This window comes from Heliangelus exortis, chromosome 2, assembly GCF_036169615.1.
Source record: "Heliangelus exortis chromosome 2, bHelExo1.hap1, whole genome shotgun sequence".
Lineage (NCBI taxonomy): Eukaryota > Metazoa > Chordata > Aves > Apodiformes > Trochilidae > Heliangelus > Heliangelus exortis.
The window spans coordinates 101712847-101739092 of NC_092423.1; the positions used below are offsets into that span (position 1 = coordinate 101712847).

General features: G+C 36.1%; 1 protein-coding gene across 3 annotated transcripts in view; it reads left to right on the forward strand.

The window, feature by feature from the left end:
• Positions 1 to 26246, forward strand: part of DLGAP1 (DLG associated protein 1) — a 397957-nt gene that overhangs the window by 127585 nt on the left and 244126 nt on the right. For all 3 annotated transcript variants that reach the window (XM_071737231.1, XM_071737228.1, XM_071737230.1), the window contains exon 2: positions 16709 to 16819. The gene's annotated coding sequence lies outside the window, so the exon portion shown is untranslated. The remainder of the gene's footprint in view (positions 1 to 16708; positions 16820 to 26246) is intronic.

Here is a 26246-nt window from a genome sequence, read left to right on the forward strand (position 1 = left end):
ATTAATTTAATTAAAAGCATTAATTAAAACTTTTATTTACTCTGTTTTGGAAAGATAATTTGAATTGACTTAAGCACATTGGTTTCAAATCAAAATGCAAGAGAATTTGAGTGTTAAAAAAAGGACTGTGATTCATCCCCTTCATAAATTATAAACTGCCTATTTTTACCTTACACAAGACTGAAAGTTTATTCAGTCTTTACAAAATATTTCACCTGTTCAATAGAATGAAAGAATAGAATAGTATTTCAAAGGAGCTCTTCAAAAGACTGTAAGGGGCCCTGAAATTTGAGATTCTGTGTCTAAAACAAGAGCTTAGATGAGAGATCATATTATCTCTAATTGCTTCTTGTTTTATCTTACAAGTAGCTAATCTCTTTTCTGATACAGCATCTTTTCTTTGTCACATGGAAGTGTATGTAGTTCAGATGATGCTTGATAAAATCAAGTCAAATATGCTTATGAAGCCTGGCTGTTCATGAACCTTATTCTCTCAAAAAGACCTGTTACAGAATCAAAATAAAGATACAACAAAAAGAAACTCAACAATGAAGAAATGGTAAAGAGAAAGGAGTTCAAGCTAAACTGCACTTGGTGGAGTAGGATTAGGGAGTGGCTGTAGGTGCCCTTGAGCTTGCAGTGTAACAGAAAGAGACTCAAAAGCAGCTGAGAAGCAGCTAGGGGTGGGAAAGCTCCTCAGCCACATTGCTCCTGCTGGAATAGGATGTCTAATTGTCCTGGGAAGTCATCTGTTAAAGGGTGAGGATGGAAAAACTTCAAAGTAAACTCTTTATCTTAGCATTCCTCTAACTCATTTCTTTGCTGGAGGATGGGGGGAAGAGAGAGATCTGGTTTTTATTGTTCTGAGTTTGTAGGAAGGACTGCAAACAGGTGAATCTGAGTGAGCAGTTCCTACCATAGGCAGCTTCCTACTCTCCAAGGCTTTCTTGGAAATACATTTTCTAGTATGTGGCTGATGCAGACATATCAGTTTTTCTTTCCTCATGCCTTACTTAGCCTCATGACTTATTTAGGCATATCTACTGGTGGTATTGTTTCTGAGGAAATTAAGATTTGGTCATCTTTAGATACTGTTGATGAGTAAAGTGTAAAAGTACACAGAGGAGAGTCCTTGTAGGATGCTGTATGGTGTATGTGGTATGTCCCAAACAATGCACAACTTGGAAAAAATTCACACATTCCTTCCCCTGCTGCTCACATCACAACATGTGTTAGTCCAGAAGATAAAGCAAAGCATTTTATGCTGTCCTGCTGGGGTATTCTGAGCAGGCTTTTTTCTGTTATTATTGGGAATTTTGAAGTGCTTAGTGTTTTACAGAGCTTCTTCCACTAAAAATGACCCAACTGGTCCAACATCAGTATCATAATTGCTCCAACTGCAAGCATATGCTCACTTGCTGAGTACTAACATAAATAAATTTTATCAACATGCAGCTCAGAGCACAGCATGTCTTCCTGTATCTTCTGTTACCATGACCAAGCTGCTTATTGTATCCAAAATAGCTCAAAAAATATCTTGGCTGTGCTGCAGTCCATAGCACTGATTGCAATCTAGATAAAACTAGTAGCAAGTTTCTCAAGTTTTGGAAGTTTCACGCTTAAACTGTTCTGAAAATACTAGCTTACCCTAAAATGAGGTTATATTCTGTTGAATGCTCTTATCTCCTGAGTTGAAACACGTTTTCTTTGATTGGTTGATTGAATTCCTGGCAAAGCACATTCCATGCTTACTACTTTCCCTTCCACCTTTTATCCAAGAGCCCTATTTTAAGCCAGTTATTTTTTTATTGCTGTTTCATACCTCATCATTGCTACTCTTTCAAACCCTAAAAAAGGTCAGCAGCATAGCACAAGTATTTCTGCCTTAAGGCCTAAGTTATATATTGTTCTCTGCACCAATATTGACATATTGTAGAGTGTACAAACTGGCAAAGCACACAATGCAGGGAGAATATTCTATGAAATGGATTCAGGTTGTGGGGGTTTATTTGTGCGACAAGGAAATATTTGTATATGAGAGCAAATAACATGCATGGGCAGTTGCAGTACACAAACTATCTCACAACCTTGCTTTGGGTAATACTGTTCCACATGTGTATGCATTTCATGACTCTTTTTGGTTATATATTCCTTTAAAAACTGTAAAACCTGTTCATCCAGCCTCTGTCAGATAGCAGTGTGGGAAAGTTTCTCTGTCAATAAGTAAATGGTTTTAAAAGGCAAAATACAGTTACTTTTCAGTTGAAAAGATAGAGTAGGGGAGATGGCACTTAGAAATGTGGCATTTGAACTATTGATTGCAATATTACTCAAGGTGAGTGACAGTCAGAATAAAGTGCTTAAAATGTGTGATACTGCACTGTAAAAGAGGACAAAAGAAAAAGGCACTCATGATTTTCCACATCAGCACAAATTCTTTTTTCCCCCAGAATAAGTACAGCTAGGAATGAGATGGTAGTTAGGCATTTATCTTTGTTCAAAATTTAGATCATCTGAATGACAACTTCTTTGCAAACTATTCAGAAAGGTGGATAGGTTTCAAGATTAAGAAAGATTCCACCACTTTCCCTAGGGAAAGAAAAAGAATTTGCATTTGTTCACAGAGGGGTAACTTACAATGAGGCGTATCATCTGGTAGGGTTTTTTAAGCTACCAAGGAAGTGGGGAGGAGACATAAGATACTGGGGTTTTTAGGTATTCAAATACAGCAGCTGTCTAGGAGTGATCTGATTCGAAATCAAGTGGAATATAAACACTTCATCTCTCTTTGGTGCCTCTGAATATCTAGTCTTGCATCTCCCTTTCCAGGTTTTTGAGAGTCTTTTGTGCTGTGATGAAGAAGAGTCACTAGAAACAAATCTCTTCCCTTAAACCAGGACCTATCCTGCAAGTAAAGTTAACGTTATGAATTTCCACTCCATCTTCTCAGTGGCAAAGGGCTTCTTCTCCTTCATGCTCACCATTTATTGCATTCCACAGAGCTGAAAGTCAAAGGGGGATATGCTTTCTTAGAACTACCTAAGTAGTGTTCTGTGTATACTGAAAAAATACACTCTTAAGTATTCATTTGATGTGATGATACAATTTTTCTCGATATTTCTGAGTGAAATTTATTTTAATCATAAACACACATACACTATTATCTATGCAAAGCCCTATGCAGTACCCCAAGGACAATCCTTTGGTCATGAAAAACAAAATTATACTGAAGTATCTGGCAGATATTCCTACCAATCTGATTCAGCCCTGACTGAAATCTATTTCTTATGCATGCTTCCTCTTGCAGTCAAAGTGAGCTCTGTTGAGGGAGCTCAGCTGCGTCTGGTATTCAAGCATTTCCTGCTTCAGTAGCCTTTTCCCCTGCTTTAGCTGCCTTTCTTTTCTCATGAGCCTATACGGTGAATTGGGGTTTTGTTCCATTACTGCATTGCTATCAAAACAGACTCCTAATACTCTTACGGTGCTGCTATTTAATGCAGAGGTCACTGCAGTATTGTGGGAAGTTCAAGCAGTAATCAAAGACTTATTCTTTTAGGCAGTGTATAAAAAAAGACAGTCCCAGCCTGGAGAATTGTTAAAGAAACACACTATTTACTTAAAAAACTGCAATTCATTCCCCCATCCCTAAGCCCAGCACCTATCTAGCTCATATGCCAAAAATAAGCACATATTTTATGAGCTGATAGACACGCTGGCCCTTTCTGTAAAGCTCTTTGGATGGTTGAAGGATGGTGAAGTGGATCAGTAATTGCTTTGTAGCCAGTAAGATGAGAATTTCTGAACCCCTCGTGTGGCTGTGACTGTCTGGTACTCAGAGGAACTGAGTCATTCTCAAATTAAGCTGTGTGACTTATTTGCAAATGGTGAAAACACAAGGAAGTCAGGAAAGGGAAAAGCAGGAAAATTATTCATCCTTTACTGCAGAACTTTGTTCCCTGAGCTGATGTTGGGATGCACGCTTGAGCTTGCTAACCTGAGACTAAAGAAACAGAAAACCAGGACTGTTCCTATTGCAGGAGTCTCTGCCACAGCATCACAAGTATTTATACAGCCTTGCACAGGCAAAGCAACAACTTAGTGTTTCCAGACATCTAAATTTTAAGTTCAAAGGCATTGTAAGTTTATGTACATACATGTAACTAACTTAAAATACTAGGAAGACAGTTAAATAGAGTGAAAAGGAATACTTTATAGAACTGAAATAGCTGTGACTTTGAGAAATACAGATCGTGCAGATGCTCTGTAGGATATAGAGGACATGAGGGCACTGTGATTGACATCAGATTTCAGAGAACCAATGTTTAAATGGGTGGTTAAAAAAAGACAAACAGCTTACATTTTTGTGCTTTAGAAAAACTGATGCAAATGCTATTTTGCATAATAGATGCTTTTTTTTATTTTAAAGGGTATATACTGATGTTTTAGTTGCTACATTGATAATTTCTTCAGTATCTTGTAACTTAACTTACTTTGTCTGAAAACATTTTCCACCTTGTCATTGGAGAAGGTTATGTCTATGTCAGTTTAAATGATGGTTACTCCAGTCTGAAGGTTTCTATGCAAATCACAAGTTAGGTTTTATGGGTGGCAAATCTTACCACTCAGGCCATGTCTGTAATATGCCATAGTGTGAGAAGTTTTCAGTACCAGTGTATTTGAGTGGAAGCTATCATTCAGTGACAGATTCTGCATGCTAGTCAGCTGCTAAATACCTAAACAGTCATGGTTTGTCAAGGAAGTCCAGAACACAAAGTGTATTTACCAAAAGCAAGCAAATATGCACATTTAATATTTGTATCACGAGTGGCTGCCTCTACAGAAAGTTATTCAAGTGCTGGAGCACTTAAGCATTGTATTGTTCTGGTAACTTGTGTTCACTAACCTGGAATGAAAGAATCAAACATCAAACATCATTTTCTGTAATCTAGCAGACAGAAGCCAATGTTACAAATCAACAGTTCAGACTGCAAAAGAACAAAGTGAACATATTCAAACATTCAGCCAACATTACATGTAGACTGTGCCAGAGGCATTTATTGCATATTTTCCCAGTGCATCTATTAATCACTTCCTCAAAGGCTTATGTTAAAAAAAAAAAAATCTCTGAATGATCCATCTCTGAATATGTCATTGTATAAATATTACTACATACTAAGTAACAGGATTTTAGAGAACTGTGGTTAACAAGAGAAGAACCTGAAAAGTCATAGCAAAAAAGATCCAAACAGAAGAAAAAAAATTCTAGTATTTTAGGGAGTGTCTTTACATGGGTTGGGAAAATAAAAATGGAAAAGACCCTGTACTCGTTCAAAAAAATTGTTGAAAGGAATTTTCTCATGTCAAGATTTTTTTTCTTTGTCACAATAACTGTTTAACTATTTAAATCTGGGAAAAGGCAAGAGCCATCTGAAGAAACAGTTGGCATTCCTGATAAATATTTTGAGGATGGTTTTCATTCCTAGGTTTGTCATTTGCCATTAGTGCAGAATTTACCAAATGAACTAAGATGGATATGCTTAGCATACTGTCAGTTCTATTATAAAGGCTTCATTAGGACCGTGGGTCATGCACCATGTAATATCCAGTATGTCATTACAAGCTTAAACAATAAAATTAATTTCTGTCACATATCATAGAAGTTCATTTATTGGGAGTGTTTTCTTAATTTTTAGGGACTTCTATGATATTCTTTAGTCCAGAGACACTGAAAATCAGCTTTTCCTCTGCAGACTTGGTGGAAAAAGCTGTCCCGACTCATTTCATTCTTTGTGAAGGGGTGCCTAAAGGCACCAGGTTCATAGCTCAGCAATTTGTATGTCACTTTGTGCATACAGTGATCAGTTCATGCTCCAAATAGTCAAGTTTTGTACCTGAACGTGACTGTGTTTAGCTAACAAAGCGCAAGAACTTTCTCCAGATGGCAGCAAAAAAATATTGTTTTCTTTTCAACTAAGACCTACACGATTGCAACCTATTTGCAAAACTTGCAATTACTGCAAAAGGGTGCCAGATTGAGTAAAATGGACCTCTAAAGTGTGAAGAAACTGAAGATGGGCATTTTGCTGCATATCTTGTGGGAGGACTGTGAAACAAACACAAAAAACCTGAAAGCTTTTAGAAGTGATTCTCAACACAAAAATCCTCAAAGCTTTTAGAACAGAAGAAGAATGTCTCCTGGAGTCATAACTTCAGCTTTCTTGAAGGAAAATGGCTTTGTGACTCATTGCTTTGTCAGAAACTTGTCATCTGAGCATAAAACACGTTGTAGTGTGGTGTCTGGAGGAAGCATCTGAGAGGGAAGGAAGGAATAGCCATGAGTACTAATGAACTCCCTGTCCCTGATTAGCAACCTGAGTCAAAAGTAGGTCTTCATTCCTCCAGTGTAGCTTGATAAATGACAAAATTTACTCGGAGATTTGCATGGTTTTGGCTTACTAAATATGACTCAGTTGTCATCGCTTGGGGAGAATGTAGCTTTTGTCAGTAAAAAAGTGCCACTACAAAAAGTGCATATGGCAGCATCTGTGTATCACAGCACAAGAGGAGGGGATCAGGGCACTGAAGCAGTTGGTTCTGAGGACCTGGCATTTCCACTGAGGGGTTTCAGCTTATTAACTCATTTTTCCTACATTTCACGATCATTAAGTTAAAACATTTCACTTTAAGATTCTCCAGAGCAAGAGGGTACACATAGTACCTTACAGAATAATAAAACTCTGATTCCTGAGTGCATGTCCCTTATTGTTGTAAACAATATAAAATAGAGTACCTAGCAAGGTTCACCCTTGTTTGCCTTACCACTAGATCTTAAAGAACATTTCATAAATAATACATAATAGAAACAATGCTAGTTCCCCAAACTAATAAAAGGAAGACTCGGGAAGACAAGAACACTAAAATAAAATATAAAAACAGTTAATAATATGTCAGAGCAAATTAACTGAAAATCACCAAGGAACTCTCGTGCAAGGACTTCTTGTGCACTATTAAACAAGTTTAACAATGATATTGCAAAATGGTTTTGGCTTCATTATCTCTTACTGTATGAATCCATCAGATTTTTAAACATCTTTTATATTTAAAACAATATAACTTTGTAAAAAAACTTTGTATCCTGTGCTACCAAATCATAAGTATTTGTCTCTGCGGACTGTTTTACATATCCTGGCATGCTGAAGAAAATATGCCACCAAAAAAATAAGGAACACAAATCTACTTTTTCCTAAACTTGTATTAAAACTTTACTCATATGGAAAATGTTTATTACCATCAAAATAATAGTACTTAAAAACCATGAATGCTCTTATGAATGATGATGAATTTGTTAATTTGATTTTTCATTTTTTGTTCCATTAATTTATCTTTGAATGTCTAGCAGTATGTTTGAATTATCATTATTATTCAATGTGCAACTTTACTATTAAAAATCATGGAAAAAGTATTTTGAAAAGGTTTTATTTTCACTTCCTTTCCTTCCTTTCCCTCCTTTTTTCCCTTCCTTTCCTTCATAAGGTGAAGCATAAATAATGTGAAGTTTCTTTTTCTCCTCATCCTTTGTGGGTGTTTCCGTAGAGCAGAAACTGACTTTATTCTTAGAGCAGCAGATCTATATCTCTTCTGCATGTTTCATAGCACCAGCCCCTTTCTTTTGCTTCTTTTACCATCACTAGGTACTCTGTTCCATTTGCTTCATCCATTTATGCATGATTTTGGGCTTGGAAAAAGTGATAAATGCTGTCTCCCCTTTATCACTCAGCTCTTAAGTAATTTTGACAGCAGAAACTGCTGTTCCTGTTAGAGCAGATTCATTAGGTCATCAGAAAGTGCTAGCAGGGGCAGCTTTTCACCTCCAGCCTCACTGCACTAAATGCTGTGGCATCAAATGACCCAATTCGTGAATTGGTCGAAGACAGCATCTACCAGAGATTATAATAAAACATAGAAGTCTTCTGTGACAGAGGATGTTGAAATTATTACCTCTCATTTGCAATTCAATGAAACTGTCATTTTTTTTCCTTGGAGTTCTGCTTTTTTTCCCACCATATGTTCTCCTTAATACAAGCAGTTGGGCCGCACTTTCAGTATCATTCATTCACTTCATCTCTTGCTTCTGTCATTCTCCATGAAGCAGACTTTCTACAGCTCCAGCCTACTGTTTGCTGCCTGCTACTGCTTTCCAGTTCTGTTTTTCCTGATCAAGGAAGTTCACCAGCAATGGAGGCTTGTTTTTTCACTATCATGAAGTTCCTTTTTTTTTTTTTTTTTTGTTACATGTCTGCAATTTGCAGCTGAATGTTACATAAATAAAATGATTAATTAGCACTTATCAGGGCTTTACATTTCCTAAGTACTGCACAAACCAGCTAATCAAGCAGTTAATAAAATAATTAAGCAAAGGCAACATGCAGTTACAAGAGTTGTATTCTTTCTTTGTCTTTGTACAATTCCCTTGCATACTGTGAAGTCTGTAATGAAAAATACATATAAAAAGGTCTCCTAATTAGGTGATTTCTTCAATTTTCCTCACACTAAAACACAACTGAAAATCAGTGCTTGTGTTGCTAGATATAATAAACCTGATTACACCTGGGATTTCTAAAAAGCTTTTTCATTCAACCTGTGTTCTCCTTCAAATCAACAGCAATGTTGGCAGCCAGTGTAAACAGAGAGAGGCCAGCACCAATTGTCTGTGACTGTGGTACCACATTATTGACTGTGTAAGATTGCAGTGATGTTTCTTGCTTATTAGCACAAAAAAAGGGAGAAGAACCTTTGTTAGGGTCAATCTGGCAGTATGATCTATTATTTTGTATTTTGGTTTGGGTTTTTTTGGCAATAAAATTAACTCTTTTACAGCTAATGGTGATAAACCTGGTATGGTGTACTTTTTTATTTGCTTACATGTGCACAAGAACACTTGTCATGATTTATGCCAGGGATGCAAGAGGTTATTTTGTAGACTTATTCATCAGCTCTATTGACAAGTTAGTTTGAACTTGCTTAGGCCTTTTGTTCTCACCTAGCTGAGGTGGAAAAATACATGTCTTACCCTGATTTAAAAGAAAAAAAAATGTTTAATTGTGCAGGACATAACACAGTATCTGTGCTGTGCCTTTACTAAGTTCAGTTTGGCAGGAGTTCATGCAGGTGTAAACTTTCTTCATTTTACTAACCAGTGTAGCATGATGGAAAGATAATGATTTTTCTCTTGACAGCTTTTTTTCTATGTCTAGTGCAGTATCCAGAGCCCTGTTTGGCAATTTGGAAGGCCTGAGTAGAAGTACAGCTGATGGATGATCACTGAGCAGGAAAAATTGCACATCATATGGGGAAAAACATTACCTAGCCAGATGCTTTAACCATGACAATTTGCAGGGATAGTCTCTGTCATATATCCACAGTGATGTTTTGCTCCAGTTCCAAAGCAAGTGTGAAATGATGTGGACCAGATGAAAGAAAAGAAATAGGACATTTTCTCACTAGGAAATGGTAAAGAGAAACAAATATGCTCTTAAATATTTTGAAAGATGGTCTCTTAGGTCAACTGATTCATGTTACAAGACTTACAACCTTTATGAAAGCAGTGAATAGATTATCAAAGTGTGCCTCTGCAGACTCCTAATTGTGTCATGCAAGTAGAGTTCTTTACTACAGAGGATATTTTCAATGAGCTGTGTGACTGAGGATTTCTCCCTGCAGCACCTGGATGCAGTTTTTTAACAGTATCAAAAATGGCTCAAATGCCTCAGGATTGCCAGTTAGGCTGAAAACAGATTTTTGGCATTTCAAAGGAAAGGGAATTTCAGTGACTGCAGGAGAAATTCATGCAACACAAATATGAGCTAGACATGTTTAAAATTCACATGAAGATTCTGGAAGATGTTCTTTGAAGCTGTCTATTTTTCACTGTGTACTGTGAAAACCAATAAACATAGATGTTTATAAACAATAATTCTTGTGGTCCTACAGGCGTATTTGCTTCTGTACATCTTCACAGAAGTGAGGATGAATGGATACAAGATAAAGGCTTTGTGAGGAGCATGGAGACCAGTATAATTTGGGAAGGAGCCTTACCCATTTGTAGAAATGTCATTCGAGGGTGGCAGTTTTTTAGCAATTGACAGAGTTGTGTTGGAACCACTTGGGCAATGTACAGATATTTTAGGCTGAAAGTGCCTAAGATGCACAGCAGTGTGTAAAAGAAAAAAATCTAGTTCTTTTTTATAAGATTTCAATTCAGCCTGCAGGTAAGATGTAGAGACTTCCACCACATACATGGTGTGAATAGATTTAGCACTGTACATACATATATATATATATATATCTCAAATTTACCACTGTACATACATATATATATATATATATATGCATATATATATATATCTATCTCAAACACAAAGGGAAGATGGACTGGCCAGTGTCTATATAGTGTTTCACGCTGGCATTATTTTATATAAAATAATCATGGCCAAAACCTTTTATTTCTTGTTTCCTTCCTTAGGAGGAAGAGATAGGCTGACTGACCTTGTTAGTGTGGTCTACAAATTTCATGATGCTTTTACACATTTTCTTTCATTGCTCATGCCATTGGCACAGTTGAAACTGGGCTGATACTGCACCCATTCCAGATACCCTGTTGCTGGTCTGGATGCCTCTCATACCCGGTTGACCTTTCTGCATGGCAGCTGCAATGCTGCTTGGGTCTTCAGAGTCAGTGTGATGCAAGAGCTTCACTCTTCTTGAAGTACTTGTGTCTCCCAGACATGAAAGAGACAACAAGGTGAGAAGTTATTCAGCAGCTGTTAGGAAGAGCATGACTATAGGTATTATCTGTGGCCTTTCTTACTCTCTGTTGTTGCACTCTGATTTTCTGCTTTCACCCTTTTAGGACAGTTTTAAGTTTTTTGTTTTGTAACTGTTCCTCTTTAGAGTATATAGACTTCTCCAGGGTGATGGTGGATACAAAAGATTGTGGGTTTATGACCCCCTTTTTTTTTTTTTTTTTTTTTTTAATTTGCTTTGGTTTTGGTTTTCTGCCTGCTTTTTGAGACAAGTCCTTCATGCACATACCCTGAAAAATTTCACAGTGGGTCAGTCTTGGATGAGGAGCTGTGGAAGCCCTTTCATACTGCAAAACAGGTTTGGAAATATTAAGGCTTTATATAACTGATTCTTTCACTTACAATAAAAAGAAAATTAGAACCATTTACCTCCAGCTAGAAGAGATTGCAGAACTTCCCTCTGGTGCTGGTGCAGGAACATTTCATAGAGAATATTTTATTCTTCCTGTGGACTGATGTTGAGGGAAAATTTGGGCTTGGGATTTCTCCTTTATGCCATGTGCAGACTTATAACTCAGTTTCAAAAGCAATTAATATTTATGAAGATGAGCTGCTGTGAGACAGTGAAATATCTGCCATTCATACGCTGTAATATAGTGGTATAAATACATATTTAATTTTGAATTAATTATATTGTATTTAATCCTTTCTAAGCTTGTAAACAGATACCAGCACATATCAGCACTTGCATACATTGTTGGCAAGTGACATGTGCTGTCAGCATAATTTTAGATGCATTTCATTCCTTGCCTGGTATTTATCTCAAGTTATCTCTTATCTAGGATTTTTAACTTTTTCTCATTGGCATGCTAGCTGCTGAAATCAGGTTTTCTCAAGGTATAAATTGTTTTTGCTTTGGATGCAGAAACAAGGGTATGTCAGTAGTGATTGTCTAGTGACTTCCTAAAGTAGCATAATTAAAAAATCACACTTTGCAGAGCCCTTTAATCAGCATTGATTATAATTCTTTTATTGTTAAATAGCTTCAGGTTGGCTTCTTTTCAGTTCAGAGTAAAGTACAGGCAAGAACTCTGTGTCTGTATAATTGGTGGCAAATGCAATTAGGCTAAAAGTGCTCATCTTCTCTGCCTACCTTCCCCAGCACAATGATGGAAGATATGATATGTGCAGCTTATTATTGGTAACTTGCTGCTCCAGTCATCTTGGGGAAAACAAGGAGTTTGCTCTGACTATGGACAAAATCTTAATGTGTTTTTATTACTGTAGATCAGGAGCTGAGCTGTAGACAGTGAAGTATTGCATTAATATTTGCTGTGCTTGGATTAGCTGAATTGGCAGCATATTTAAGTAGGGACTTGGGCTTTCTTATTATTTACTTAATTATATTTGCAATTTACTGTGGCTCACTACTCAGTATGATTCTTAATTGTCTGAAGGAGAGTGTTAGTTTTACAAATGAGGTGGAATAAGTTTGTGTAATAATGCAGTCTTGGCTTTATAGGAAGAAGGCTGAGTTTTGTGCTCCTTGCTAAGCTTTATGGTATTCCCATTACTACTACACTAGCATGGCTCTAATTAAATTTTTAGAAGTTCATTTGCCAGTAGTTACTAGGCAATCCTCATTTCTGTAATTATTACTATTTTTATATAATTTTTGAAGCAAATATGTGAGGTTCCTGCCTAGTACTTGAAATGCCAAAAAAAAAAAAAAAAAAAATGCTAATGATAGTAGCTTAATATGAACTGTACTGCATTCTGAAAGAGGACTCTTCTGAACATTTGAGGTTATCTGCCATCTGACACCCTACTTACCCTCGTTGAAAGGGTGCCCTATATAGAAATCCCCTCTTAGGGGGCCAATAATTATAATTTATAATCTAAAAGATTTTGAGTATTAAAGTAGGTCGGTATCCTGATATTCCTTATAGAAAAATGGATAATCATGCACTTTAAATATGGATTACTTTTACTTAGTAAAAATAGAGAAGTGAGGGAAAACACATAGGAAAGAAAAAAAGAAGGAAAAACAGTAAAATCTGATAAATCTCCTTTACATTATACCTGTGTTAATTAAAAATGGGTCATGGCAACAAAACCCCAGGAATGTAAAGATGCATCATGTAGAAGAGAAGATAAGTGGCTTGCTATGTCATAAAGCACTTGAAGCTCTCCTCTTCATTTTTGCATTGCAATTTAATTTACTGGTAACAGTGACACAGTGAATTGGTGTTCTGCACAGAAGGGGTACAGACCTGATTAGAGCCTATTCCTTAGAATTACAGATTTGCACAATAATGTACATAGAAAGGAATTCTAGGTGGTCATCTAGTTGAATCTCCTGCTCAATCAGGACTAGTATCAAAATTACATCAAGTTCCTGAGTGTCTTGTTCAGTTGGGTGCTCAATATCTCACAGGGTGGAGATGCCACGACCTCCCTGAGTACCTGTACCAGGTTATTCTTTGTTCTTGTTCTTTTACTCCACTTTTTTCCAGATGTGTCTCTGGTCAAATCTAGCTAGAACCACATAGTGGTGGTGAAGTTACTATTTGCCACCTAAAAGCTGATTTTCGAGACTGCTTTTTGTAAATGGCCTGACGAACAATACCTGAGTAATCTGAGTCCCTGTTGTGTACTGAAACTGAACCAGAAAATGAGGGGGTTAATTTAGGTCTGATTCCTGCTATGGTGCAGGCTGTGGAGCAGTTTCAAGTCAGTCAGTTGAGTGAAAAGTCAGTTCATAATGTCCTCTTACTTAATGAAGAAGCAATAGTCTGAAACTAATCAAAAGGGATCAGATACCATACAGTTGGTAACTTCAGTTAAACATCATTCAAAGTGGGAACATACAAGTGTAAAAAAGCAACCTTTGAATTCTGTCCAGCTTTTGTTTAATTTCCCTCTTTTTTTCCTGTATTCCAGGTGTGGGTGTCAATGAGTACAATGTGTTGGTTGTACCATAAAAAAAATCCATTTTAATGGCTTTGATGTCAAGGTCAAAATTCCTTTTTGTTACATGTCCCATTCCATGCATCAGAGATGAAAAAAAGAATATAAGAACATGGCAAACGTGCTCATAGCTCCCTGCCATCTTGAACACTGGGTCTTTCAAAGCTGGATATTTCTGAACATTTATAATTAACTAAATTAAGTGAATTTCATTTTCCCACATCAGTCCAGACTTCTTTTGAAGGCATGGTTTATATTTATGACCTTCTATGGCAGCAAATTCCACAGCACAACTGTACATTGCAGAAACAGCCACCTCCCTTTCATATTTTCTTCTGCTTTTGTCCTTTTTATGAATGAAATTCTTAACCAGCTTCATTTGATGCACTTTGGTTCTTTCACTGAGCAGAATGAGACAGTGAAAAAAATAGCTTTACCAATCCTCTCCATGCCAGTTATATTTCTACCATCTTCCGTGGTTCAGTTCTTGCTTTCATAGACCAGAGTCTTACCTGATTCAATTTGTCCTTTAAACATAAGTCATTCTGTACTTTCCACCACCATCTTGCTCTTCTGTGAACCTTTTCTGGTTGTAGCCCTCTGATTTACAGAAGAAGAAATAGTAGAGACCTTAGTAATCTGTGTCCATCTCTCAAAACTGTATGATATATACTTACACTGTATGTTTGCAGAAAGTTGTTTTCAAATTTTGTCTTCTTTTTTACATTCTAGGCAGTGTCTTACTGATTGTTTGGGCAATGTGATGCGTGTAACACCATTTAGTTGTCTGACCTCAGTGTCTTTGTCATCACTAAATATATCAGAGAACTTAAAATTTCTCATATCCAAGCAGATGCTGCCTGCTTAGAGAAACCCATTTGATCCCAGCTTCAGCAATGGTTCTCAAACACACATCTTCAAACATGGGAGTTTCAGTGGTTTCAGAGAAGTCTTTACAACTGCAGGCTCTGCATAAAGACCTTCCCAGTTTGATCCTTTAGAGATTTATCTCTGAAAGCTCCCTAAGGAGATCTTATATGGGAAAATCAATTGAGTTCACTTGTTGCAATCAAATATACTCTGTCAATTTTACAGTGTCAGGAAAAAAATCTGAACTTGTTATGATGTAGTCAATATGTAGTCAAATTAAAGCCTCTCTCAAAAGAGATCCTGTCTCTGGAAATCTATGCATTTCTGAAATTATTTAAAAGAAATTTCTTGTTCTGTACTTCCCCTTTGAGCCCTCTGTCAGTCTGATAGTTTTACCAGCACTTTTTCGTGCTTAAAACAGATTTTTCTTACCTTTGTGACATAAAAACCAGCATAACCAAGAAAGAAAAAATATTTAAAGACTGTGCAGAAAGAACTGGAAAGCTTGTTTAGACTTAAGGTGAAATACATTACAGATGGTTATGTACCACATGAGAGAGGTGGGCCCTCAAAGCCAGCTATGCACAAAGTGTTGTCACTGGAGTAGTAGTGGGATGTGTTCCTATTCTGACATTAATTTCAGAGACTCTGAACCAAGTGTCAAATTCAAACTTCATCCTAGTAAATAAAAAGACTGTAACATAAGGCAGGCTGAAGCCTTCATCAGTTTGACTGCTTTTGAGGATAAGCTATTCCCAGAAATAAACTTGTGCATAGAAGCTGTTCCTGGTACTAGTGGATATTTGAAATCCACAGTCCACAGCTTGATGCCCCCATTTCCAAATTTTCTATCCTGCAGGAAGTGGAAAGTCGAACACTCTAATCAGGCTGGTCTTTTCTAGCTGTCCACACATATGTTTGTAATATTTGCTGTTAATTTTACTCTGCAAAATTTTACTTGCTTTTTCTGACCAGTAGTACTCCATAGTTAGCTGTGATTTGTTTAAAGGTGTTTCTTGAAATGGGCATCAAGACAGTAAAATAGCTTATAAGTTTTCAACACATCAAACAAGTTGTTGTGCTGATGGTACTTCAGTACAGTCTGAGGCACACTTAGCTGTATATTTTTTCTCTCTTTTAATATGTTTTTCAGTAAATGATTGGGACTGTTAACTGTATTTACAAGGAAAAATGTTTGTACTTATTCTGGCTTGTATGTTGTCTATGAATTCTTCATGTAAAAAAACAAAACAAAAAACAAAAACAAAAAATACCCAAAAAAGCCCAGCGTAAAATAGGCTAGACCTTTAAGAAATGGGAAAAAAAAAATTGAAATAGTGAGATGACTCACAGAGCTCAAATATAGAGCTCAGAGAAAAGACATTTATTTATGTCAATCTCAGTAAGTAGTACTGGAAAACCAAGAAGTGAAAAGTATCTATATAATTTTCCTTACTAGAGAAAGAAAATGGCTGGGAAAGAAGTATTTCAGTTTATATACTTTTAAAAATTCATAAAAATTATTTAAATGTGCAGTAATTTAGTGTTGCAGCTTTGACCACCACCGATTGGATGCTGGTGTGAAAGCACTGTGTATTCCTCTGGGTTCTTGGTCAAGTCTTCTCACCATTCTCCTCTGCTGTTCCAAATAGAGGCAGCAGGACTCCATGGTGTTTATGTACTGTAAGAAAAGGCTGTAGTAGGATGAGACTGGGGGAGAGGTGAGCTTGAAGAGCTCATAAATGCATATTACAGGGACAGTCACTTGGAACTAGTCTTTAGCTTTCAGTAAAAAAAACTTACAAGCTCTCCTTAATTTGTGCAGAGAGAGCAAAATGCATGAGATGGCACCACAAATGCAGAATGCTGAAATCTAAATGGTTTTTGTTTTGTGCTTTTTCCCTTGCAAGGAGGAGAATGTATTACCATGTGAAAATTTTGCTGCAGACCACTCATATATTGCTCTGCTGTGATTTTTAATAAGTATTCAACTGCTTGTCATGTTAATAATTTTATCTTGTTTCAGGCTCACAATTTTTAACTTCTACACTTTGATTGTGTTTCAGAAAAGTCAAGCATCAAATAGTGGAACTGGCATCTGAATTGAAGACTGGCCAAAATATCTCTTCCCTCTTTAACTGATGAAACAAACTAAAATGGAAAACTGACTAAAGGAGGTGAGTCCTTTCTTCTTACTCTCTGACTATTATTCTTGATTTATCTCTGCATTGATTTTACTAATTTTTTTTCAGATTTGCTTTTAAAAAGCAGGGAACTAAATGATTGCAAATTCCGAACTGTTTTAATGAAAACAAAGGTAGCTTGATAGCTTGCTATTTTGTCTTAGAAAATTACAAATATAACCCATCTTTGTACTTCTCTAGCTCTGCAGCCTGCAGACAGTGTTAATATCAAGTGTCTTTGAACATCATGGTGAACGATTTTCATGAGTCTGACATGAACTTTAAAAATGAAGCATATAAAAAATGTTAGCTAGTGCTGTAGCTATGGAGCAAATGTAGAGAGTCTGAGAGGAAAGGAGTGATTTGGCCTGGAGGAGTAGAAGGAAAGATAGAGATCAGAGCTAAAAATGAGGTAGAGAAGACAGCATGGGGGAGTGGTTGCAGCATCTTGGAATCAACACTGAAACGGCCTAGAGAAGCTCTGGTAAGGAAAGAAATACCTTTTCCACAGTTTTGGGGAGTGGGAAGTTGTTTGTTCTTTTTTTACACTAAGAGCTGCAAAAACCTGGGACTTTACTGACCTGGTAGACATACTGGAGATAAACCAACCTCTAGCAACTCTAGCCCCTTGAACACAAATTCAATAGTGGTAAAATGTCTACCTATAGTGAACTGTGGGTATTTCACAAAGCTAATCCTATTGAAACAAATTAAAATCAACAGTTCCATATCCTGTTTCTTTTGTTACCACAACAGACTTATACATGCACTTGGAACAGTGAGAGTATTTTTTAATGGTTTTTTTTTTTTTAAATCGTGGTCATGCATCTTATGATTTGACACAATTTTCAAAGTAACTCTTAGATCTATGGTACATTCAACTGCTTACAGTTCTGTAACAAGCAATTTAATTATAATGTTAAATTAACATATTAATTAATTATATCATTTTTTCTGGTTATATCAGGATTAGCTAGGTATGATCCTGTACCTCCACTTACCAAATTCTCTGAGTGGAACCTAAGTTCAAGATGCTGAATGACATCATTACAGTTCTGGGATTTTCTTTGTATCACTCCAGAATGATCTTTACTCATTGTTTTCCCTTTATGTAAAAAATTTCAGTGGACACACCACTTAAAAAAAAAGTTACTTCTTACAATTAGAGTGTTATCTAATTATCCAGCAGTAAGGGTTGATGTGTATTTTAGTAAACTTACTATAAGAGGCAAACATACCAATGCTGCTGTAACATTTACATAGACATTAAACAGTACCCATAACAATGTATTATATAACATACATATATATATTGGATTCTGTATGCAGCATATGTAGCATACATGTGGGTACTTTTACATTATAAATATATATTTCCAGGGTATATATATGTATTAGAAAAAGTGGTGTATTTTCTTTAGAGAATAGGACATGGGACTAGTGTGCATTTTCTGACAATGCAAACTGCTTAGATTAGGTCATCTACCTTTCCCTCAGTTTGGCCTTCTATAAAATCTAAAGCTTCATGATGAGAAAATGTTTGAAATTATGTGGTTTTCCACAAGTAAAGTTTGGATTTTTAGCTTAGGAATTTACTAAGTAATACATTTACTTATCACTTACATATGTTTTTATCAATTACATTTTCATACACATGCACAAAACCCAAAAAACCTTTCCCCTCAGTTTACTGTGGTTTGAATAAAATTACAACTCCACCATTCACAGTGTTCAGTTTCTTACAGCTGTGCTCAACTCTGGCTAGATTTGCACCTAGATTTGGGCAGTCATGTGTCATTTCAAAGGGTCAAGGAAGTTAAGAATGATGCAGCAACTATATTATTAAGGCTGTGCAGTCATCTCTGTAAAAATTAGGAAATTCTAAAATACATGTTTTCTTTTCACAGCCATCATGACAGATACTTTCCAACAGCAATTTCATGTACCTTTTTTTTTTTTTTTTTTTTTTTCTTGAGGTTCACCTGGGTGTTGGTTGTTTCTTCTTTCAATGGTTGAGAAGTTGTGATTTAGTTATATTATCAAATTTGATCCTTCTTATGATGTTTTTTGCAGTCCACATATTCAGTCAATTCACCCAGTTTTGGACAGGCTATATAAGATTTTGGATAGGGTTTTTGTAGGTATATATGGATGCATGCCTACTCACAAGAAGCAAAGGCACCACCACTTGGAGGGCAGAATAGAGACTTTTTTTACTGGTTTTGGGGAAGGAGGTGATGCAGATAGAACTTAAATGTGCCATTAATTCAAGACATGTTTGTTGGCAGGAAGATGACTAAGCTTTAAAAATTGAATGAGGAGAGAATACATGGAGTGTATTAGGGACACAGAAGAAACTGAACTTCAGTGAGACCAAACAAAAGGCATATGATTTATCATTTACAGGGAGAATGTATGCAAGAAATGTCAATCTTAATGTCTTTCTCTCTTATTGGGAGATAGGATAGCAGATGCTTTGTATGATCTAATTATGCAGCAGTCTCAAGGTCTTAAAATATATTTTTCCTTAGGGAAAAAGGGCACAAGATATATTGAACAAAATACAAGTCAAAAGATATGATGATCTTTGATGCACTACAAGAGGAAGTATAAATTATTTTACTATTAAAGCTGGTATGAAGGTAACAGCTGTAATGAGAAAAATTAGAGCTATTGCCTCAGGTAAAGTACACTAAGAAAGCATAAAAGCTTACATGAGGCAAAGAGAGTGTGATCAAATATAAAGAAAAATAAGCTTTCAGGTGCTATCTGAAAACTGATCATTACTTGCTTGGGGATTTTAAAGAAAAATTTACACAAGATTTTTTTATTATAGGTTGAGTGGTCATCACTTGCTAGGACATTCAAAGCCTGCAAATCAGGGACAGATGCATTTTGTGTTAGATAAAACAGAAAAAAATAAATTGAAGTATGTTTTATATATTCCACTCCCTTCTTTACTTATGGGAAAACCAAACATCATGACAAAATACAGAGTTACCTTTTTAATGAATAGTAGACAGGCAACAAGAGAGACCTGATGTAAGGAGCCAAATGCATTTTTGCATAGAGTGACAAGCTAGAAATCCAGGTAATATGAGGCTGTAGAAGACAGGTAAGGCTAAATATTTAAGTATCTAGTCCTTTGTTCTTTATTACACCTGTTCTTCCTATTTCATATTAATTCTGTGTAATGCTAAACAGCCCCTTAAAATTAAAATGCTTTTCCTCATGACATAAATTTCTTACAGTGAAAGCCACAGCCAAACTAGACCTGCTCACCAGTGCATGCCTGTCCTGAAGCCAAGTGGGACATCGTATTAGAGATGGGAAACCCTCTTTTAAGGTCTCTCAAGCCTTAGAGTAGATTATTTCAGGAAATACCATAATGATTCAACTTTTCAATATTTTTCTGTACTCAGGCATTTAATTTCACTGTTCTTTATGACAGTGGCTTGATCACCCTTTGAATTCATCAAGTGTGGCTCTTTTTGTAAGTGCATACCATTAAAAGCGGATGCCTCTAAGAAGCTTGCAGGGTGGGTCAAAAGTAGTTAAATCATTAACTCTGAGAAAGGGGACATTTCTTGTATGCCCATCATTCTCTTCCAGTAAAATATTTCTGATTGAGCACAGTGGGAAATCCTATTTACTCCCACGGCATAAAATTATATAACTGAACTAACTCTCCTACCTTTGAAGCAAACTGATCTGTGGAACTGGCACTCCTTTTAGCCTGCTGATGCAGGGAGAGATGTCTTTCTTAGGTTTGCATTGCACATTATAAGCAGACATGATAAATATCACACCACCTCCTGATGGCTTCATGGAATCAGGGGCACCACATGTATCCTCACACTGGAAAGAGTATAGCAAGCAAAATCTGTCATTATACGGTCTGTCTTTAGATTTTATGTGATTTCAACAATTAAAGTGATAACACCATAGAAAATCTGATTCAGATAACTGTTTTAGTTTAGTTTTACAGGCATAGAACCTGCAATGTGCAAAATGAAAAGATAAATTTGTCCTCACTGCATAGTGAAAGCCTGCCCAAAGTACATTAGTAACCTCTTCCAACTGATTGAGCAATACAGACTTCCATTCTTCTGAAAACCTTATTTTATATCAAACTCTCGTGCCATTTGCTTGTTATCTTAAACCCTTTTTGAAATTTGGCTTATTTCTACTGTATAGTTTCAACTCATCATTTGTGTTGTTGCCCTTTCCTGCCACCTCTTTTACCTTCTTCTTCCATGCTACAGTCACAGTTAAAAAAGCTGTGGAAGAGGCAAGATAGTAGTGGGTCACATTAGAGACATGGTAAAAAAATTCTTATATTAAGGATTTGAATGCTCAGGAGAGACCACAGTCATAGCTGGATGCAGTGATTAAGTTCTCAAGATGAAAAGAAAAAAACAGTATAACTATCATTCACCAACAAAATGTATAATCATGTGTTATTTTTGAAGCTTTTTAAATGGTCTTTGCCAATAAAGTATGATTTTATCTTAGAATTTTGATGAATTTTAATTGGGGTCAAAATTTCCTACAAATACTCATCTTGCTATTTTTAATTTTAAAATGAGAAAAACATTTCAGTGTTACAGAATCAGCAGAATTAAATAATTTGCACCTAGATTTTATGAGCTGGCAAGGAAGTTCTTTCAACAACTAAAATTCAGATCTCTCAACTCCTAGTAAACTGTATGATTTCAAGAAGTGGAAGAAAATCTAAAGTAACCATGAGTAAAGTCAAAATAGTTCAAAAGTTGCTGAAGTGATAGATAACAATGTGGCTGAGTCGCTTAAATATTTTGGGTAAGTTTGTACGTAAAAAAATAATTCTGCATGTCCTATATTGATATAAATGTAGACAAATATTGTGGATAAGAATTTAGGCAGTGCAAGAATAAAGGAGTAAAAAATGGGTACGTGATACCATAAATCAAAATTCTGAAAAGGTTTTTGAGAATGTGGTACTTTACCAGCTGTACCCCGATTTGCAGGTAGCAGGTTAGTGCACTGCTCAGGCTTAGAAATAGCAGAGGGTCACCTTTCTATTCAAATCACAGCTACATCTTGGCATACTTCATTGTCATGTTCACATTTGAAAAAGTTGTTGAAAACAGGAGAGAATTCAGGAGGAGGCACAAGACTGGTTCAAATGAAACTAAAAATAATGGCCAGTTTGGTTCAGCGTGGAAATCAAAATACTATTTTCTTGTTGTGGAAGGCAACAAAATGCTGAGCTTCTAAGACTCGCAAGTGATGGCAAAAAATACTTGGAAGTTAAACCTAGAAATAGAAGCAAAGTGCATATTTTCAAACAGAAGTAAATACACATTGGAACAATTTACCAAGCAATGTTGTAGATTCTTGTAACTTAAAATATTTCTTTTGGAATTAAGGCTAGGATCGCTGAAGCAATTTAGGGAATTAGATGCTCAAACATACTTGAAATGTGCTCATTAAATTCACTATGATCTCTTGGGTTCCTCTAGGAATGAAACAAAGCTACAAGCAGCGTGCTGCATTTGATTCACAAATGGGGCTTGATCAAAGGTACTGCAGAGTACTATGAGATGTTCCTAGATGTGTTACACAGCAGGTTGGACTGTATTGTCCCAGTGCCCTCTTTTGTTCACAGAGTCAGTGAGTTTATTTATTTCTACTTGAGAAAAACTAAAAATTATTCTAACTTAATGGGAACTACTTGAGATTGCTGTTGAAGTACTTTACAAGTGTTTTCTTACACCCGGTCTGCTTAATAAGATGTCTCTAATTCACTCATGCTAAAGCAGTGGAATGCTATTTCACATCCATTCTCCTCCTGCTGCTGGTAGGGAATAGAAAGACCAGGCCTGTGCACATAGATGGCATCAAGCAGCTTAACAACAACTTTATTTCTGTTAGGCTTTCAGCAGCTGATTTGACTGCCAAAGCAGAAACGATTTGTCATGTTTCAGGACCTCCTCTGTGATATGAGTGTGTTGACCAGAGAACATTCTGAAATAGGACTAGATAGATATTTTAACAAAGCATTTCTTGGTTTGCTGCAACATGGTTTGTATGAAGAATTCAGTGCAGATCATTGTCTCTCACCAGGAAAACTTAGATCTTAAACAAGTGAGTCTGGGGGGCTCAATTTTACCTCCTTGAGGGTTACTTTGAGTTAGAGGCTACAAAGACATATTGAACATCCAGTCACGTAAGAGTACAAGCAGCAATTTCACTGTCACTGAGCACTGAAGCCCTTACTGTAGAAATGATCTATTTTCTTTCTTTTTTACACTTCACTGCCCCTGGTCTTCATGGCTAGAAGCCACTCGTTCTGTAAACCAGATCTGTAATCATTACAAATAGTATTTGCAAGCCAATTTCCTAGTATTACTTTTCAGATACACAGGCATCTGAAATAAGATGGTCATGAAGAAGGGGTGAGGAATCCCTTGAATCAGAGATGAATTCTGTCCTGAGTTTACTTACAAAGCTGAGTTCTGTGATGTTCTAGAAATTCACATTGTGCCTGAATAGCACTATATAAGTATGGAGAAGTAATCAAGAACATGAGGTTTTCAGTATTTTTCCTTCAGTTTTTTTGCAAGAATGCACAGAACAGAACCAGAACAACATAGACAACATAGAACCAGAACAGTCTATGATTATTAACACTTAATGGAATTTATTTTATGTGTCCTTGCTCAAGAGTTTTTTAAACTTACTCTGTGGTAAAAGAAAACAGGCCTATATCAGACCAGTGTTAAAAACTCAGGGTATAAATGTTTATAATTTGTCTAATGGTCAATTGAGTTGAATATGAAGTATAAAGAGAACAAAGTGCTCATGTAGTCTTTGATGTATGATGGATATTTTTGAGATCTGTTTATCCAAGACATCAGTGTTACAACAAGGTTATAATATTAGGTTGTTGGATCTTTATCAATCTGTAAAAGCTATTTGTCATCTCTATGAACTAGATGTCATTATCAGAAAAAAAATTATACCCATGAGATTGGTGCATTTCTCATCGTAATCATGAAGATCTTCCCCATTTTCTATGAAGTCCAACATGGAGAAATAGCAGTATGTACTTTAGACAAATTATTGATGACAACTGCTGTGTGTTTCCTTTATGCAGCTTGCAAAACTTCTGACTAAAAGCAGCTATTGTGACATTCAATGCTGGAAAAGTAATCAAGTGTAAACTAGTTTTAAAATATTATATATTTTCAAGATCAAGGTATTCCAGCCAGGTGCTTGAGTTAAAGGTGCCCGATGTCCATACAACTGATTGGTTTATGTTAGTGACTGAGAAAATAAAAGTGCAGATTTTATCAGTTTGGGATTTTTGGTTTCTTTAAGTAAGCAAAGCCAAAAAGTAATACATATCCTTGTTAAGTTCAATTGGTTATAATACAACCATTCAGATAATACACTGCAATTTGTTCCCATGCCTCAGAGAAGTTTACTGCTTTCCTGTAAGTCTGTTGGGATTTTAGCTTCAGAGAATTGCATGAGGATGCCCTCTGCTCCAGTGGGTATACTGCTTCCCAATGCATAGCCCTTGTTAGGTTTGGACACAGTAAAAATTGAGTTGTGCTGCCTTATGATAAAGTAAGTTCATTTCTTGATTTGGCAAATTGAGTCTAGGAAAAGTTTGCACAGATTAGGTCATGTAATTATTACACTATCTTTCTTGATATTATATCATATATGCATTTGTGCACGTGTCTAGTTTTCTAAAACATTTTGTAAAAACAAGACATAGACAGGTTTTTGTTTTCTTTCTGATTTGAAAATGTAACTCAGAAAGCATGGTGAAGGAGATGAGGCAACCTAGCTGTCCCAGGAGGTACAAATTGGACTGATTAGGTCAAAACATATTTTCTTTAATATGTGATATGGAGTTGGCCCACAGGCAAAATAAAACAAGGCAGGACTGAAGGCAGTCAGTATGACATCAAGAACGAAATAACACCACTGGGTTGAAATATGACTTTGAGTTATGGTAGAACTTCTTAGGTGGAAGATCAAGAGCAATCCAATATAAGAGATATAGCTCTAAGCAACATTATAGGAGATCCAGCTCTTTTAATTCACCAGAAGTAACTGTTATGATACTAAAGCCAGCACTTCCACGCAGATGTTATTGAACCATTGCATGATCTTTTTTGGTTGGGGTTTTTTTCAGTGGAAATATGTAGTGAGAATGAACTTTGTCCTGCAGCAAGATTTCTGATCTCGCTCTGACTCTTTGATACTTGGTGACACCAGTCATATTTCTTAAAATATCATGGCAAGAGTCAGTGTCTTAGAGCAACAATAAGTAAAGAAGCACACGCTGTGGGGAAGGCATGACAGAACCAGATATAACGAGGCAGAGTTTTAGAAATTACCTTATTTGACAGAGCATCTGGTTTAGGGTTAGTCAAATTAATACCCTTGGACTGCTTGGGTAATGAATTGATCTTTCCTTGAGATATCAATAGACTGAGTATCTGAGAAAACAGAAAATAATTGCTGCATCCTGATATTCTTTCACGGCAAGAATTTATTCATCCTGAACTGCTTCACAAAATGGTGGGTTTTTATTTTTAATTACTAATCTTTACTGCACATAATATTATGGTAAGATTGTTTGCCTGTAGCATGTGTTCTCCAAGTAATTGGTTAGCTGTCAGGAAGAATGAAAAAATCAATAATACCAATACTGTTTAGTTCTTAAATTCTAAATCAAATGTTTCTTACACAAAGAGGCTCTAGTTACATGTACAGCTCTGTACAGCTTTTCTAATTTAGATTGTATTTGTTTTCTTGGTGGTTTCCTCATATTTAAACAAATTAGTGGTATGAACTCAAAGAAACCCTTTTTCCTCCTATTTCTGAAATGTTAGACTGATTATTTTCCAGAAGCACCTATCTGACATAAATTGAACTATCTGGTTTCAGTTTAGATTAGGTACTTAAATTGTAATTAAAATCCAAATGGTAAAGCAAATTGAGAATGACAAATGCACTTTATTGAATCAGTAGATCACTGCTTTCCTGTATTAGGGCTGTTCTGTCTCTTATGCAGTTCCATTTGATTTACTAATTATATGCAAAATTTTATCATGTTTTGGTTCAACCTAACAATTTCAACACTTATCAGAAATCCGTCTCGGATAGAATGATTGAGAAGGATTAGTAGAATAGTTTATAAAATTATAATTACTGATAGTTTGTGCTGCTGAAAGGTCTATCAGAGTGCATTCATTTCATGTATATTTGAGAAATGAAAGGCTATTTTTTTTCTGTGAGGAAATCCTGATAAATTTAATGCTTTGCTTTTTACAGAGATGTGACATAGTGTTCTTTTTTAACTTCAGAAAATGTTGACTCCTTCCATAGAGGAGTTGGACCTCTGTGCAAAAGTAGG